We start from the raw sequence: 14,645 nt of genomic DNA on the forward strand, positions 1-14,645 counted from the left end.
TCCCTCCCAGGGGGCAGAGGTTACAGTGAGCCACGATCGTGCCACGCACTCCAGCCTGGGCGACAGAGGGAGACCTTGTCTCAAAAATAACAACAACAAACCCTTGAGGCTAGGTAGCCAAATCAAGACAGACTTTAGACTTTGTTTACAGTATCTATAAACCCCTTAAATACGACATTCCAAAGTCATGGCAATGTAACCAATATTTCCAATTGTATCTTGCTATAGAGGTGATTCTTATTGAACTTATGGAAATAATTACATTTCCATTAAAAATAAGTATACTCATGAAGTCATTTCCAAATTTTGGAGGTACTTTATAGGAAGAAAAAAATAAATGCTTTCACTTTTGTTCATAAATGTATGCTTTATCAAATTGCTGAAAACTTTAGATAGCATAAGCGAAAATATTTTCTTAAATTTGGGAAACAAAACATATAAGTAAAGAGCCATCAGTATTTTAAATAAAAGTCATGAAAACATTATTAGTTATTCAATCTCATGTAATTAATTTTTTGTTTTGCTAAATCTTATTGGCAATTTCATGAATTCATCAGTTTCTTCATTAGAAGTTATGGACATCTTTTTTCCCAAGCACTTGGTAGTTGATAAAAGAGAAATATAAAAATTTTTTTAAAAAAGAAAGTTCTGGAAATGTTTATGTGGTCTGCTGATTTTATTTTCTTTTTCCATGTTGTCCCATTCATAATACAGACCAGGCTTGGACTGAGGTGTATATAGGATAGGTTTACTCTGCCTCCTCTCTCTATTCAGTCAGTGAAAGAGCACAGTCTGTGGTAAGCACCAAAAGGCCTCCATTGATCTTTTTTCCTTTTTGCTATTTTTATTTTGCACTATAAACAACAACAACAATGGTCAGTAACATAGAGCTTTTCTTCACATTTGCATGGATTGCAAAATCTGCAAATTCCAGAAGTCAGTGGCTTGAAGACAAAATAACTGTCACAAGAGACACAACACATAGAAGGACAGGAAGCTGAAGAAGACAGTTTTCAATATTACTGACCCAGGATACACAGCAAGTACCCTTTTCCTCCTGGCACCTGGTGCCGCCACCTTGATGGTATGATTTTTTGGTCTATGATCTGAAAAAATATTTTCTCAAATGAAGAGCTGCTGAGAAGAGGTGCAATGAGATAAGTTCAAGTATGAATAACAGTCATACTTATTCAAGTGTAGATTTGTATCATACTTATACAAGTCCAAGGTCAGTGAGGAAGCCACAGCAAAAGAGAAACCCAGAAAGGCCAACATCTTGCTACTTCAACCAACTGCCTCCACTGGACCCAAGAGGGTACGTAAAAAACATTTCAGGGTTCAAATTGGCATATATATCATGTCTCCACAAACCCTGTAGGGTTACTTTCCTGACTAGATGGTGATCAGCTTATTTCCTGAAGCAACGGAGACAGACATTGAGACTGCCAAAGTTCGAAAAATAAGGTGGAAATTGTGCTTCCTTCAAAATGAATTGGCTTCATAAGTGCCATTTCTGCTGGTCCAGCAACTTCTTTCTCCCATGTTGCTACAGGTATTTATTGCCTTATGCTTGAAATGAAAAGGCAAACTTTGAGGTGCAAGGACTGGGCAGTCCCTTGAGGGCAGGGGGTCTGGAAGTACAGTAGTCAGCACATGCCGTGCTCCTGTAATTTCTTGGCCTTCCTTCAATCCTGAGAACCTACCCTGAGGTCTGTGTGAAGTTCATTTGCAAGCCTGGTGACCTCTCACTATGTCACTGGGGCAACATGACAAAGTGAGGTCTTCAGTATTGCACAGATGTGAAATGTCCATTCTTAAAAACAAAAGTCATAGCTGCTCTTGGGGCTGGGCTTGTTCCTCTATCCCAGTTTTAGTAGAATGTGGCTGTGGTTAAAATCTGATGAAAGTTTATTATAACCAGAAATTGACAAGAAACTGGTTATTTTGTGTCAAACAACATAAGCAGAATTACAACTGATGACGTCTTAGATTTCTAGGAGTTTTACACAATTTTGGAACATTCATATCAATAACACACCCATAAAATATAACTGAAAGAAGATCTAGTGTAACTTATTTGACAATGTTTTTCATACAGTTTATCATCTTCAAATGAGCCTGATTTAGTTTAATGTGTCTCTTTTATAAACATTTGAAAAGTTTCAGGGCCCTCTGGAACATCAAGTTAATTCAAGATAAAAAAAGAAAAGACAATTTAGGATGTGATCCCGGGAAAGCTTGCCAAAGATATCAAAAGGTTAAAAACACTTTATCAAAACAGCATCAAATGTCACTGTGAATTAATAGTCATTTATTTAACCAGGATGATAATCAAAATACTTCAAAATGAAATACAGAAAGTTACATGAATTTTTTTAAAAACCCTTAAACCTTTTAAGCGCTGTTTTGTCAAGTAATCAAAAACCTAATTTAAAAAAGCAACAGGAACCACAGATAATTATCCTGATAAAATGTAAAATCTTTGTTTCTTAGACCAGTTATCAAAAAGGTAAAGAAATATCTCCGGAAATATGATTGCTTCAGCCTCCAGAAAGCACATTTAGAGAACCTGGAAGTCAAACCTGACGAAAAGGTACTTGAATTCAATAAGACAAAGGAAGAGTGTGTGCCCAAAATTAGTAATGTTTGCCATATTATAGAGGAATGTAAACAGGTACTCTAGTACCTTGAACAGGGTAATACATGGCTTTTAGAAAAAGTAAAAGCTGGCAGGCACGGTGGCTCACACCTGTAAACCTAGTATTTTAAGAGGCCGAGGCAGGCAGATCACCCGAGGTCTGGAGTTTGAGACAGGACTGGCCAACGTGCAGAAACCATGTCATTGCTAAAAATACAAAAACTAGCCAGGCGAGGTTGGTGCGCGCCTTTAGTACAAGGTACTCGGGAGGCTGAGGCGAAAGAATGGCTTTAACCCAGAGGAGGAGGTTGCGGTGAGCCGAGATCGAACACTGCACTCCAGCCTGGCCAACAGAGCGAGAATCAGTCAGAAAGAAAGAAAGAAAGAGAGAGAGAGAGAGGAAGAGAAAGAAAGAGAGAAAAAACAAATTTCAGACTATACGAAAAGCAATAATTCATTAAATAGGAAGAAACAGATCTCTAGTAAAAGTAATAGATTATAATGTGACTCTGTCTCAAAAATTAAAATTAAAAAAAAGAAAAAGTAAAAGCATGTGAAATTGCCGGCTCACATGAAACAATTCAGGTATGTCAAGAAAAACCGAGTTCAGAATCAAATTATTCTGAAAGAAAATATTCAACTGTAAAGCTGCAGTTCAGAACATGGTTGAAATTTTAAAGAAACGGTTCTGGGTGGGTGAAGCAAGAGAGGGTCTTGCAAGAGGGGCAGCAAGGGATCCAAAACAATCCCCCCGCCGCAAGGCAAAAGACCAGAGAAGATCCCAGGACTGTGGGCCCTGGGCGTTGACACCTCAGAGCACACCAAGTCCGGAGCGGCCCAAAGTCATGGAAGCTCTGGAGCTCCGGAGCCGGGGAAGGCCTGGAGAGTCGGCGGAATGGAGGCTGCCCGGAGATCCCAGAGCCTGGGCAGGGGAAAAGGCCTCTGGCACTCCCGCGAGGAAACAGGGTGGCGCCGCGGAGGTCCAGCGAGTGGCCTAGGCGCAAGCAATCACGGAAGGCTTTAAGAGGCCAACAGAAGGCGCAAGGCGGCGGGCAACGGTGCTTGGGCGTAGACACGGAGAGCAACCCAGCCAGGCCTCCGGCGAGCGGCTCCCGGGTCCCAATAAGATCCCCATGGCACCGGATTGGAGGTGGCGCATGGAGTCGGACGGGCGTGGCTGAGCCGCGCCTTTGGGGCAGACAGGCTGCACTACCGGCGTCTAAGGCCATACCACCCCGAAGGCGTCCGGTCTCCTCTGATCTCGTGAAGATAAGCAGGGTCTGGGCCAGACTGCTACTTAGATGAAACGCCACTTGAGAAAACCAGGAGACGCAGGCTTGTTTAGACTTCAAGTTCCTCCCTCTTTACCGTTTGGTCGCCGTACTTCTCAACCGCACCGTAAATCTGCTCCCCCTTTTCAGCACGCCTAAGCCCACGCCACAACCCGGGACCGCTTAGTGTGGGCTAACCTGCAGCACAGCTAGGCAACAACATCACAACTATTCAGGATGGGTGGAGCAACACGATGAAACCGGATCCAGCAGACACAGCACGCCTCAGATCACTAAGGTGCAGGCCAGGATTCCATGCCGTTCGCGGTGCCTTCCCGCTCCCGGAACGACCAGGCAATTCAATTCACTCATCCGGCTCAGTCGCAACCTGATAAACCGGGGGAAGGGGCGGGCAGGGGCAGCGGGTACCACTGACGCCAGCCAAGACCTCCGCTCCAGAACGCATGGGCTGCTTTACGCGGGGGGAAGGACATTGCTTCGCCAACCACCAGGAAAACAGTCCCTGTGCACCCGGATTCCTATTGCCCCCCACTTCGTGTCAACTCCAGTACCGAGGACACGCCAGAGACCCAGGCCTCCGGACGCGCCCGGTGCCACGGCTCCCGCCAAACGGGCGGGAGCACTCTGCAAATCTCGGGGCCCACTGCACCGCACCAAGAGCACAGTGAGGTGCCAAGAAAGAAAGGAGCCTACGACACCCACCTACAAAGCAAGCAATTCATCCAAGAAAAAACCGGCCTCAGCGCTCCGTTGGTCCTCTCGCACGGACCGCCTGGACGCCCTGCTCAGGCACAGCTCAAACCCCTCCACCCTATTCCGGTCTGCACAAAAGGGCACTGCCTACCGAAGCAGGGTGCTTCCTCTCTAAGGCTCAATCGTTCTCGCTCTCTAGCTCCCTCCAACTCTCTCTTCTACGTTTCCACCTGGACCTCACGTTACTTCTCTCGCCTTCCCTCTGTATCTCTGTCCCTCCCTTTCTTTGTCCCTCTTAGCCTCTCTTTCTTTCCCTCTCCACCTCCCCGGTCTCTCTCGATCGCTGCCTCTCTCCCTCTCTCGCTTTCTATCTCTCCATCCATCTTCTCCTTGCTCTCCTTCAAGCCCTGTGTGTCCGTGTTTCAGTGTGCGTGTGAGTGTGTGTGTGTGTCCGCGCGCGCCCGTGCGAGCGCGCCCGCGTGTTGTCTCTGTGTGGGGGAGTGGATTTGCTCCTGGTGGTGGTGGGGTGTGTCTGGGTTTCTCTCAGGCCCTCTCACCCGAGATCAGGCCGCCGCCTCTAGTGCCAGCGCGGGGCAAAACAGGGCCACCCCCCGACCGGCTACACCCCACGCCCTCTTGCCCCCGGGCCGGGTCTTGGTCGGGACAAGCGACCGTGGTGGGGGCGTTGTGAGAGAAAGGCCCCGCGCGGCTGGGCCGGCTGTTCGCCTTGGGCCAGCCCTGACGGCTCTGGGTGGGTGGGGCAAGAGGGGGCCTCGCAGGAGCCCCTGTGCGGCGAGGGATCCAGAACGCTGCCTCCGCGACAGGGCGGAGGACCGGAGGGCGTCCCAGGATCGTGCGCCCTGGGCCCTGACGCCTCGGAGCACTCCCTGCTCCGAGCGGGCCCGATGTGGTGGAAGCTCGGGAGCGCGGGAGCCGGGGGAAGGCCGCGGGCCAGCGGCTCGGGGGTCCCCGATCCGAGCCCCGCGGCCCCGGGCTGGCGGTGACGGCTGCAATCCGGCGGGCACGGCCGGGCCGGGCCGGGCTCTTGGGGCAGCCAGGCGCCTCCTTCGGTGTCTACGGCCATACCACCCTGAACGCGCCCGATCTCGTCTGATCTCGGAAGCTAAGCAGGGTCGGGCCTGGTTAGTACTTGGATGGGAGACCGCCTGGGAATACCGGGTGCTGTAGGCTTTTTCTTTGGCTTTTTGCTTTTTCTTTCCTTTTCTTCCAGACGGAGTCTCGCTCTGTCGCCCAGGCTGGAGTGCAGCGGCGCCATCTCGGCTCACTGCAAGCTCCGCCTCCCGGGCTCACGCCATTCCCCGGCCTCAGCCTCCCGAGTAGCTGGGCCTACAGGCGCCCGCCACCACGCCCGGCTAATTTTTTCTATTTTTCCTAGAGACGGGGTTTCACCCTGTCAGCCGGGATGGTCTCGAGCTCCTGACCTCGTGATCCACCCGCCTCGGCCTCCCAGAGTGCTGGGATTACAGGCGGGAGCCAGCGCGCCCGCCCGGCCTGCTGTAGGCTCTTTTGGCTTCCCCGCTGCCTCCCTTCCCCCTACAGTCGCCATGCTTGCCAACCTCCCCTGACTCTGCTCCCCCTTTACCGCCCACCTACACCCCCGCCGCAGCCGCAGCCGGGGTCCTCCTCCTGGGGCTCCGCCCCTACTGCACGCCGGGCAGCAGCATCCCACCGCTTCCGCCTCGCCGCCGCCCCGCCAGGAGCCCGGCTCCAGCCTTCCCGGGAGGGCAGGGGGCCGGACCCCAAAGGCGCAGCCGCGGGTTCCCTGCCGTTCGCGGTACCTTCCCGCTCCCGGAACGCCCAGGCGATTCAATTCACCCGTCGGGCGCCGTCGTCGCACCCTTCCAAACCGGGGGAAGGGGCGGGCAGGGGCAGCGGGAACCACAGACGCCAGCCAAGACCTCGGCTCCAGAACGCATGGGCTGCTTTACCCGGGGGAAGGACGTTGCTTCGCCAGCCACCAGGAAAACAGTCCCTGTGCACCCGGGATTCCCAATGCCCCCCACTTCGTGTCGACGACTCCAGTCCCGAGGACACGCCAGAGACCCAGGCCTCCGGGCCCGCCCGGGGCCACGGCTCCCGCCAAACGGGCGGGCACGCTCTGCAAATCTCGGGGCCCGCCGCAAGGCACCCAGAGCACAGGGAGGTGCCAAGAAAGGCAGGAGCCTACGAAACCCACCTCCAAAGCAAGCAATTCATCCAAGAAAAAGCCCGTCTCCGCGCTCCGTTGCTCCTCTCGCACGGACCGCCTGGCCCCCGTGTTCTGGCGCAGCCCAAGCCCCCTCCACCCTACCCCGGCCTGCTCAAGAGGGCGCTGCCTAACGGAGCCGGGCGCTTCCTCTCTAAGGCTCTATCGCTCTCGCTCTCTAGCTCCCTCCGCCTCTCTCTTCTAGGTTTCCCCCTGGACCTCGCGCTACTTCTGTCGTTTTCCCTCTGTCTCTCTGTCTCTCTCTCTCTCTTTCTCTGTCCCTCTCTCTTTCTCAGCCTCTCTGTCTGTCTCCTTCCCTCTCGCCCTCGCCTGTCTCTCTCGATCGCTGTCTCTCTCCCTCCCTCGGTTTCTATCTCTCCATCCATCTCGTCCTTGCTCTCCTCCAAGCCGCGTGTGTGTGTGCGTGCGCGTGCGTGTGCGTGTGCGTGCGTGTGTGTCTGTGTCTGTGTGTGTCTCTGTGTGTCTGTGTCTGTGTGTGTGTGTGTGTGTGTCCGCGCGAGCGCGTGCGAGCGCGCCCGCGTGTTGTCTCTGTGTGGGGGAGTGGATTTGCTCCTGGTGGTGGTGGGGTGTGTCTGGGTTTCTCTCAGGCCCTCTCACCCGAGATCAGGCCGCCGCCTCTAGTGCCAGCGCGGGGCAAAACAGGGCCACCCCCCGACCGGCTACACCCCACGCCCTCTTGCCCCCCGGCCGGGTCTTGGTCGGGACAAGCGACCGTGGTGGGGGCGTTGTGAGAGAAAGGCCCCGCGCGGCTGGGCCGGCTGTTCGCCTTGGGCCAGCCCTGACGGCTCTGGGTGGGTGGGGCAAGAGGGGGCCTCGCAGGAGCCCCTGTGCGGCGAGGGATCCAGAACGCTGCCTCCGCGACAGGGCGGAGGACCGGAGGGCGTCCCAGGATCGTGCGCCCTGGGCCCTGACGCCTCGGAGCACTCCCTGCTCCGAGCGGGCCCGATGTGGTGGAAGCTCGGGAGCGCGGGAGCCGGGGGAAGGCCGCGGGCCAGCGGCTCGGGGGTCCCCGATCCGAGCCCCGCGGCCCCGGGCTGGCGGTGACGGCTGCAATCCGGCGGGCACGGCCGGGCCGGGCCGGGCTCTTGGGGCAGCCAGGCGCCTCCTTCGGCGTCTACGGCCATACCACCCTGAACGCGCCCGATCTCGTCTGATCTCGGAAGCTAAGCAGGGTCGGGCCTGGTTAGTACTTGGATGGGAGACCGCCTGGGAATACCGGGTGCTGTAGGCTTTTTCTTTGGCTTTTTGCTTTTTCTTTCCTTTTCTTCCAGACGGAGTCTCGCTCTGTCGCCCAGGCTGGAGTGCAGCGGCGCCATCTCGGCTCACTGCAAGCTCCGCCTCCCGGGCTCACGCCATTCCCCGGCCTCAGCCTCCTGAGTAGCTGGGCCTACAGGCGCCCGCCACCACGCCCGGCTAATTTTTTCTATTTTTCCTAGAGACGGGGTTTCACCCTGTCAGCCGGGATGGTCTCGAGCTCCTGACCTCGTGATCCACCCGCCTCGGCCTCCCAGAGTGCTGGGATTACAGGCGGGAGCCAGCGCGCCCGCCCGGCCTGCTGTAGGCTCTTTTGGCTTCCCCGCTGCCTCCCTTCCCCCTACAGTCGCCATGCTTGCCAACCTCCCCTGACTCTGCTCCCCCTTTACCGCCCACCTACACCCCCGCCGCAGCCGCAGCCGGGGTCCTCCTCCTGGGGCTCCGCCCCTACTGCACGCCGGGCAGCAGCATCCCACCGCTTCCGCCTCGCCGCCGCCCCGCCAGGAGCCCGGCTCCAGCCTTCCCGGGAGGGCAGGGGGCCGGACCCCAAAGGCGCAGCCGCGGGTTCCCTGCCGTTCGCGGTACCTTCCCGCTCCCGGAACGCCCAGGCGATTCAATTCACCCGTCGGGCGCCGTCGTCGCACCCTTCCAAACCGGGGGAAGGGGCGGGCAGGGGCAGCGGGAACCACAGACGCCAGCCAAGACCTCGGCTCCAGAACGCATGGGCTGCTTTACCCGGGGGAAGGACGTTGCTTCGCCAGCCACCAGGAAAACAGTCCCTGTGCACCCGGGATTCCCAATGCCCCCCACTTCGTGTCGACGACTCCAGTCCCGAGGACACGCCAGAGACCCAGGCCTCCGGGCCCGCCCGGGGCCACGGCTCCCGCCAAACGGGCGGGCACGCTCTGCAAATCTCGGGGCCCGCCGCAAGGCACCCAGAGCACAGGGAGGTGCCAAGAAAGGCAGGAGCCTACGAAACCCACCTCCAAAGCAAGCAATTCATCCAAGAAAAAGCCCGTCTCCGCGCTCCGTTGCTCCTCTCGCACGGACCGCCTGGCCCCCGTGTTCTGGCGCAGCCCAAGCCCCCTCCACCCTACCCCGGCCTGCTCAAGAGGGCGCTGCCTAACGGAGCCGGGCGCTTCCTCTCTAAGGCTCTATCGCTCTCGCTCTCTAGCTCCCTCCGCCTCTCTCTTCTAGGTTTCCCCCTGGACCTCGCGCTACTTCTGTCGTTTTCCCTCTGTCTCTCTGTCTCTCTCTCTCTCTTTCTCTGTCCCTCTCTCTTTCTCAGCCTCTCTGTCTGTCTCCTTCCCTCTCGCCCTCGCCTGTCTCTCTCGATCGCTGTCTCTCTCCCTCCCTCGGTTTCTATCTCTCCATCCATCTCGTCCTTGCTCTCCTCCAAGCCGCGTGTGTGTGTGCGTGCGCGTGCGTGTGCGTGTGCGTGCGTGTGTGTCTGTGTCTGTGTGTGTCTCTGTGTGTCTGTGTGTGTGTGTGTGTGTGTGTGTGTCCGCGCGAGCGCGTGCGAGCGCGCCCGCGTGTTGTCTCTGTGTGGGGGAGTGGATTTGCTCCTGGTGGTGGTGGGGTGTGTCTGGGTTTCTCTCAGGCCCTCTCACCCGAGATCAGGCCGCCGCCTCTAGTGCCAGCGCGGGGCAAAACAGGGCCACCCCCCGACCGGCTACACCCCACGCCCTCTTGCCCCCCGGCCGGGTCTTGGTCGGGACAAGCGACCGTGGTGGGGGCGTTGTGAGAGAAAGGCCCCGCGCGGCTGGGCCGGCTGTTCGCCTTGGGCCAGCCCTGACGGCTCTGGGTGGGTGGGGCAAGAGGGGGCCTCGCAGGAGCCCCTGTGCGGCGAGGGATCCAGAACGCTGCCTCCGCGACAGGGCGGAGGACCGGAGGGCGTCCCAGGATCGTGCGCCCTGGGCCCTGACGCCTCGGAGCACTCCCTGCTCCGAGCGGGCCCGATGTGGTGGAAGCTCGGGAGCGCGGGAGCCGGGGGAAGGCCGCGGGCCAGCGGCTCGGGGGTCCCCGATCCGAGCCCCGCGGCCCCAGGCTGGCGGTGACGGCTGCAATCCGGCGGGCACGGCCGGGCCGGGCCGGGCTCTTGGGGCAGCCAGGCGCCTCCTTCGGCGTCTACGGCCATACCACCCTGAACGCGCCCGATCTCGTCTGATCTCGGAAGCTAAGCAGGGTCGGGCCTGGTTAGTACTTGGATGGGAGACCGCCTGGGAATACCGGGTGCTGTAGGCTTTTTCTTTGGCTTTTTGCTTTTTCTTTCCTTTTCTTCCAGACGGAGTCTCGCTCTGTCGCCCAGGCTGGAGTGCAGCGGCGCCATCTCGGCTCACTGCAAGCTCCGCCTCCCGGGCTCATGCCATTCCCCGGCCTCAGCCTCCCGAGTAGCTGGGCCTACAGGCGCCCGCCACCACGCCCGGCTAATTTTTTCTATTTTTCCTAGAGACGGGGTTTCACCCTGTCAGCCGGGATGGTCTCGAGCTCCTGACCTCGTGATCCACCCGCCTCGGCCTCCCAGAGTGCTGGGATTACAGGCGGGAGCCAGCGCGCCCGCCCGGCCTGCTGTAGGCTCTTTTGGCTTCCCCGCTGCCTCCCTTCCCCCTACAGTCGCCATGCTTGCCAACCTCCCCTGACTCTGCTCCCCCTTTACCGCCCACCTACACCCCCGCCGCAGCCGCAGCCGGGGTCCTCCTCCTGGGGCTCCGCCCCTACTGCACGCCGGGCAGCAGCATCCCACCGCTTCCGCCTCGCCGCCGCCCCGCCAGGAGCCCGGCTCCAGCCTTCCCGGGAGGGCAGGGGGCCGGACCCCAAAGGCGCAGCCGCGGGTTCCCTGCCGTTCGCGGTACCTTCCCGCTCCCGGAACGCCCAGGCGATTCAATTCACCCGTCGGGCGCCGTCGTCGCACCCTTCCAAACCGGGGGAAGGGGCGGGCAGGGGCAGCGGGAACCACAGACGCCAGCCAAGACCTCGGCTCCAGAACGCATGGGCTGCTTTACCCGGGGGAAGGACGTTGCTTCGCCAGCCACCAGGAAAACAGTCCCTGTGCACCCGGGATTCCCAATGCCCCCCACTTCGTGTCGACGACTCCAGTCCCGAGGACACGCCAGAGACCCAGGCCTCCGGGCCCGCCCAGGGCCACGGCTCCCGCCAAACGGGCGGGCACGCTCTGCAAATCTCGGGGCCCGCCGCAAGGCACCCAGAGCACAGGGAGGTGCCAAGAAAGGCAGGAGCCTACGAAACCCACCTCCAAAGCAAGCAATTCATCCAAGAAAAAGCCCGTCTCCGCGCTCCGTTGCTCCTCTCGCACGGACCGCCTGGCCCCCGTGTTCTGGCGCAGCCCAAGCCCCCTCCACCCTACCCCGGCCTGCTCAAGAGGGCGCTGCCTAACGGAGCCGGGCGCTTCCTCTCTAAGGCTCTATCGCTCTCGCTCTCTAGCTCCCTCCGCCTCTCTCTTCTAGGTTTCCCCCTGGACCTCGCGCTACTTCTGTCGTTTTCCCTCTGTCTCTCTGTCTCTCTCTCTCTCTTTCTCTGTCCCTCTCTCTTTCTCAGCCTCTCTGTCTGTCTCCTTCCCTCTCGCCCTCGCCTGTCTCTCTCGATCGCTGTCTCTCTCCCTCCCTCGGTTTCTATCTCTCCATCCATCTCGTCCTTGCTCTCCTCCAAGCCGCGTGTGTGTGTGCGTGCGCGTGCGTGTGCGTGTGCGTGCGTGTGTGTCTGTGTCTGTGTGTGTCTCTGTGTGTCTGTGTGTGTGTGTGTGTGTGTCCGCGCGAGCGCGTGCGAGCGCGCCCGCGTGTTGTCTCTGTGTGGGGGAGTGGATTTGCTCCTGGTGGTGGTGGGGTGTGTCTGGGTTTCTCTCAGGCCCTCTCACCCGAGATCAGGCCGCCGCCTCTAGTGCCAGCGCGGGGCAAAACAGGGCCACCCCCCGACCGGCTACACCCCACGCCCTCTTGCCCCCCGGCCGGGTCTTGGTCGGGACAAGCGACCGTGGTGGGGGCGTTGTGAGAGAAAGGCCCCGCGCGGCTGGGCCGGCTGTTCGCCTTGGGCCAGCCCTGACGGCTCTGGGTGGGTGGGGCAAGAGGGGGCCTCGCAGGAGCCCCTGTGCGGCGAGGGATCCAGAACGCTGCCTCCGCGACAGGGCGGAGGACCGGAGGGTGTCCCAGGATCGTGCGCCCTGGGCCCTGACGCCTCGGAGCACTCCCTGCTCCGAGCGGGCCCGATGTGGTGGAAGCTCGGGAGCGCGGGAGCCGGGGGAAGGCCGCGGGCTGGCGGTGACGGCTGCAATCCGGCGGGCACGGCCGGGCCGGGCCGGGCTCTTGGGGCAGCCAGGCGCCTCCTTCGGCGTCTACGGCCATACCACCCTGAACGCGCCCGATCTCGTCTGATCTCGGAAGCTAAGCAGGGTCGGGCCTGGTTAGTACTTGGATGGGAGACCGCCTGGGAATACCGGGTGCTGTAGGCTTTTTCTTTGGCTTTTTGCTTTTTCTTTCCTTTTCTTCCAGACGGAGTCTCGCTCTGTCGCCCAGGCTGGAGTGCAGCGGCGCCATCTCGGCTCACTGCAAGCTCCGCCTCCCGGGCTCATGCCATTCCCCGGCCTCAGCCTCCCGAGTAGCTGGGCCTACAGGCGCCCGCCACCACGCCCGGCTAATTTTTTCTATTTTTCCTAGAGACGGGGTTTCACCCTGTCAGCCGGGATGGTCTCGAGCTCCTGACCTCGTGATCCACCCGCCTCGGCCTCCCAGAGTGCTGGGATTACAGGCGGGAGCCAGCGCGCCCGCCCGGCCTGCTGTAGGCTCTTTTGGCTTCCCCGCTGCCTCCCTTCCCCCTACAGTCGCCATGCTTGCCAACCTCCCCTGACTCTGCTCCCCCTTTACCGCCCACCTACACCCCCGCCGCAGCCGCAGCCGGGGTCCTCCTCCTGGGGCTCCGCCCCTACTGCACGCCGGGCAGCAGCATCCCACCGCTTCCGCCTCGCCGCCGCCCCGCCAGGAGCCCGGCTCCAGCCTTCCCGGGAGGGCAGGGGGCCGGACCCCAAAGGCGCAGCCGCGGGTTCCCTGCCGTTCGCGGTACCTTCCCGCTCCCGGAACGCCCAGGCGATTCAATTCACCCGTCGGGCGCCGTCGTCGCACCCTTCCAAACCGGGGGAAGGGGCGGGCAGGGGCAGCGGGAACCACAGACGCCAGCCAAGACCTCGGCTCCAGAACGCATGGGCTGCTTTACCCGGGGGAAGGACGTTGCTTCGCCAGCCACCAGGAAAACAGTCCCTGTGCACCCGGGATTCCCAATGCCCCCCACTTCGTGTCGACGACTCCAGTCCCGAGGACACGCCAGAGACCCAGGCCTCCGGGCCCGCCCGGGGCCACGGCTCCCGCCAAACGGGCGGGCACGCTCTGCAAATCTCGGGGCCCGCCGCAAGGCACCCAGAGCACAGGGAGGTGCCAAGAAAGGCAGGAGCCTACGAAACCCACCTCCAAAGCAAGCAATTCATCCAAGAAAAAGCCCGTCTCCGCGCTCCGTTGCTCCTCTCGCACGGACCGCCTGGCCCCCGTGTTCTGGCGCAGCCCAAGCCCCCTCCACCCTACCCCGGCCTGCTCAAGAGGGCGCTGCCTAACGGAGCCGGGCGCTTCCTCTCTAAGGCTCTATCGCTCTCGCTCTCTAGCTCCCTCCGCCTCTCTCTTCTAGGTTTCCCCCTGGACCTCGCGCTACTTCTGTCGTTTTCCCTCTGTCTCTCTGTCTCTCTCTCTCTCTTTCTCTGTCCCTCTCTCTTTCTCAGCCTCTCTGTCTGTCTCCTTCCCTCTCGCCCTCGCCTGTCTCTCTCGATCGCTGTCTCTCTCCCTCCCTCGGTTTCTATCTCTCCATCCATCTCGTCCTTGCTCTCCTCCAAGCCGCGTGTGTGTGTGCGTGCGCGTGCGTGTGCGTGTGCGTGCGTGTGTGTCTGTGTCTGTGTGTGTCTCTGTGTGTCTGTGTGTGTGTGTGTGTGTGTCCGCGCGAGCGCGTGCGAGCGCGCCCGCGTGTTGTCTCTGTGTGGGGGAGTGGATTTGCTCCTGGTGGTGGTGGGGTGTGTCTGGGTTTCTCTCAGGCCCTCTCACCCGAGATCAGGCCGCCGCCTCTAGTGCCAGCGCGGGGCAAAACAGGGCCACCCCCCGACCGGCTACACCCCACGCCCTCTTGCCCCCCGGCCGGGTCTTGGTCGGGACAAGCGACCGTGGTGGGGGCGTTGTGAGAGAAAGGCCCCGCGCGGCTGGGCCGGCTGTTCGCCTTGGGCCAGCCCTGACGGCTCTGGGTGGGTGGGGCAAGAGGGGGCCTCGCAGGAGCCCCTGTGCGGCGAGGGATCCAGAACGCTGCCTCCGCGACAGGGCGGAGGACCGGAGGGTGTCCCAGGATCGTGCGCCCTGGGCCCTGACGCCTCGGAGCACTCCCTGCTCCGAGCGGGCCCGATGTGGTGGAAGCTCGGGAGCGCGGGAGCCGGGGGAAGGCCGCGGGCTGGCGGTGACGGCTGCAATCCGGCGGGCACGGCCGGGCCGGGCCGGGCTCTTGGGGC

General features: G+C 59.8%; 4 non-coding genes and 1 pseudogene across 4 annotated transcripts; 4 read left to right on the forward strand and 1 right to left on the reverse strand.

The window, feature by feature from the left end:
• Positions 1-689: 689 nt before the first annotated feature.
• Positions 690-814, reverse strand: LOC129138621 (small nucleolar RNA SNORA51; annotated as a pseudogene).
• Positions 815-5,695: 4,881 nt separating this feature from the next.
• LOC129138422 (5S ribosomal RNA) lies at positions 5,696-5,814 on the forward strand. The gene has a single exon (XR_008541660.1). It is a non-coding gene; the product is annotated as a 5S ribosomal RNA (ribosomal RNA).
• Positions 5,815-7,962: 2,148 nt separating this feature from the next.
• Positions 7,963-8,081, forward strand: LOC129138420 (5S ribosomal RNA). Its single transcript, XR_008541659.1, has one exon. It is a non-coding gene; the product is annotated as a 5S ribosomal RNA (ribosomal RNA).
• A 2,148-nt stretch (positions 8,082-10,229) lies between these two features.
• Positions 10,230-10,348, forward strand: LOC129138415 (5S ribosomal RNA). The gene has a single exon (XR_008541656.1). It is a non-coding gene; the product is annotated as a 5S ribosomal RNA (ribosomal RNA).
• A 2,099-nt stretch (positions 10,349-12,447) lies between these two features.
• Positions 12,448-12,566, forward strand: LOC129138413 (5S ribosomal RNA). Its single transcript, XR_008541654.1, has one exon. It is a non-coding gene; the product is annotated as a 5S ribosomal RNA (ribosomal RNA).
• The last annotated feature ends 2,079 nt before the right edge of the window (positions 12,567-14,645 follow it).

This window comes from Pan troglodytes, chromosome 1, assembly GCF_028858775.2.
Source record: "Pan troglodytes isolate AG18354 chromosome 1, NHGRI_mPanTro3-v2.0_pri, whole genome shotgun sequence".
In the NCBI taxonomy this organism is placed as follows: domain Eukaryota; kingdom Metazoa; phylum Chordata; class Mammalia; order Primates; family Hominidae; genus Pan; species Pan troglodytes.